The following is a 2,579-nucleotide window of genomic DNA, read 5'->3' on the forward strand; positions in this document are numbered from 1 at the left end:
TCTGCACTGCTGAAGTGATCAAAGTATTTGATTAAGATGGCAGAGATGACATTGAAGAACAAGAAGGAAACTGCTTCAGAGAACACTGGGTGCTGTAAATCTCCACATAAGTGAAACTATAAAATCTCTACTTCTCTGACAGTTCTAGAGGATCATACAAGAATTGTTTACTATGGGTGTTTTTATACTGCACATTAAACTAAAACCCAAACATATCAATGCTTCTTGAAACTATTGAACACAAGAATCCTCTTAGTGTATCCCTTCCTACCTTAAGGAAACTACATTTCTAGATTGGTACCTATGACTTGTACACAAAGTCTGTTTTTTTCTGAATTCCTCTTATAACTTGATTTACACACTGTGTTGGGCAAAAGAGCACCTGAACAATACATTCTCAATAGCTGGAAAATTTTAAAACCAAAAGGTTTGCTTTTTCTCATCAAATTCTTAAAGCCAGTACACTTTCAAGAACAAGCATTAACAGATGTTACAGATGACAGTGAGGGAGGATGGATAGAGAAAGTGCTGAAGGCAATCTTGCCCCTGGTAAATTACAGCTGTGTTAGTTACCAGAGTGGGAACAGCCATATCCAATCAGGATGGTTATTCCTCACAGCTATGTCCAATAAGGATGGGATTATAGGTGGAGAGGCAGCTGGAGTCTGCTGGCCATGCTGTGAGAAGGAAGGGTCAGGTAGTTGTGCAAGGGACAGGAAGGAGTTAGCCAGACCTGCAGAAGGAAAGAAAGACTCAGTGGAGCTGCTGTGGGAAGGTTACAAGGACAAGGTATGAGAGCTTTTAGGTAACAAGGGGCTGATGCTTGGAACCTTCTTTGGCATCAGTTTTTCCTCTGCTGTCACCTGGTGACCCTGATGTGATCCTGAGGTGATTCAGGCAGGGAATTGTGGCCCTAAGAGCAGTAAAATGGTGCAGCCCAGCCAAACTGAGCCAGGCAGGACCAGGAGCCTGAGAGCAGAGCAGGCAGGACCAAGAGCCTGAACATCCGGATGACCTTTAAACAAATGCACCATCCCTAGCTGAGCAGCTGAGAACTGAGGGATGGAGACTCAAGTATCAGGAGAAGAAAAGATTATTCAGCTAAATAATGAAGTAACAGGTGTTAAACAAAATATAATTGAGAAAGCTGCCAGCTATGAGGGAGAAATAAGGGATTTTGAATACCTTTTGGAGGCGTTTAGGACTAAAGATGGTAGGATGGAAGAGTTAGAAGAAGAATTAAAAGAAAAATAATCTACTGTTCTAAATCTAGAAAGCAAGTAGCTCAGCAAGAGAAATGTACCAGTGTAACCAAAAATAAAACAAAAAATGTAACAAAAAATAAAAAAACTGAGTGCTTGAGAAGCAAATTTGAAGGATGAAGTTGTGCAGTTGATGAACAGTTTGGAGACCATGGAACATTCTTCAGGAAAAGGAAGAAAACTAGTATGAGCTAATACAGCTTATAGAACTGTTACATAAAGATCTTTCTGAAAGCTCTGTCCTTGTACAAATTTTGAAAAAAAAGATGCGCAGAGGAAAGAGGTAGAATACACAGATTTGAAAGAAAAATTTTCTGATGCCAAGAAACAAATTCAGCAAGTACAAAAGGATTTGTGTACAATGCAAATTCAGGAGAAATCCCTGGGGAAATACATTATTGAACTCATGAAAGTTTAAAAACAGTTTAGTGAAGAATTAGAGCTCAAGCAGCTCACAATCCCACAAATCCTGCTCTTAAAAAAGAGCAGTTGAATAAAGAAAAGCTGGAAGAAATCTCCAAACAGTATGAGAAAACACATAAAGATCTGTGTGCAAAGGAAAAAAATAATTGAAGATATGCAAATGACATTAGAAAAACAAGAACAGACTCAAATTGAACAAGTGCTTGAAGACAAATTAGAAGAGTCCAAAACATTAGTTTTGGAACTGGAATAATGGAAGCAGAAATATAGAGAGCTGAATAACCAATGCAATAGTTACTGGCAGCAAAAGATGAGTAAAATGAGGAGAAAACCATAAATGAAAATGAGGAATTAATTAAGCTGCAAAAGGAACTGAAGGAAAATGAGTCGAAGTACCAAACTGATAGAAAAAATGTAGCTGGGGTTAAAAATGGGACTCATAAATCAAGTAAAAGGAGCTGAGAACCATTACAACAGGGAAATTAGAAAGTTTGTGGAGAATAGAGAACACCATGAAAAGCAACAAAGCTGAAGAAAGAACAGGAAAAGTAATTAAAGCCACAGATACAGGAAAAGCTGGAGACTGAGTAGTTCTATTACTCAGTACAGTGTGTTTATTTACTAGTAAAACATATGTATTGTATTTAAACATTTACATAACTATTAGTCCTAAGTGAAATATGTGAATATGTCATAATGCCAGTTTACCTAAACAGGTCGTTCTAGAGATGCTGCAACTTAATAATTAAAAAAGAAAGGGGGAGTTGTGGGAGGATAGAGATAGTGCTGAAGGCAGTCTGGCCCCTGTTAATTGCAGCAGTGTTAATTACCAAAGGGTGGGAACAGCCTTGCCCTCACAGCTGTGTCCAATAAGGATGGGATTATAAAAGAGTG

The 2,579-nt window shown here is 38.3% G+C and overlaps 1 pseudogene; it reads left to right on the forward strand.

The window, feature by feature from the left end:
- Positions 1-721: 721 nt before the first annotated feature.
- On the forward strand, positions 722-2,137 carry LOC148184463 (kinesin-like protein KIF20B; annotated as a pseudogene).
- Positions 2,138-2,579: the final 442 nt, after the last annotated feature.

The sequence above is a fragment of the Pseudopodoces humilis genome, chromosome 4 (assembly GCF_049639895.1).
Source record: "Pseudopodoces humilis isolate 2021_Gansu_Grassland_sample_001 chromosome 4, ASM4963989v1, whole genome shotgun sequence".
Classification (NCBI taxonomy): Eukaryota; Metazoa; Chordata; class Aves; order Passeriformes; family Paridae; genus Pseudopodoces; species Pseudopodoces humilis.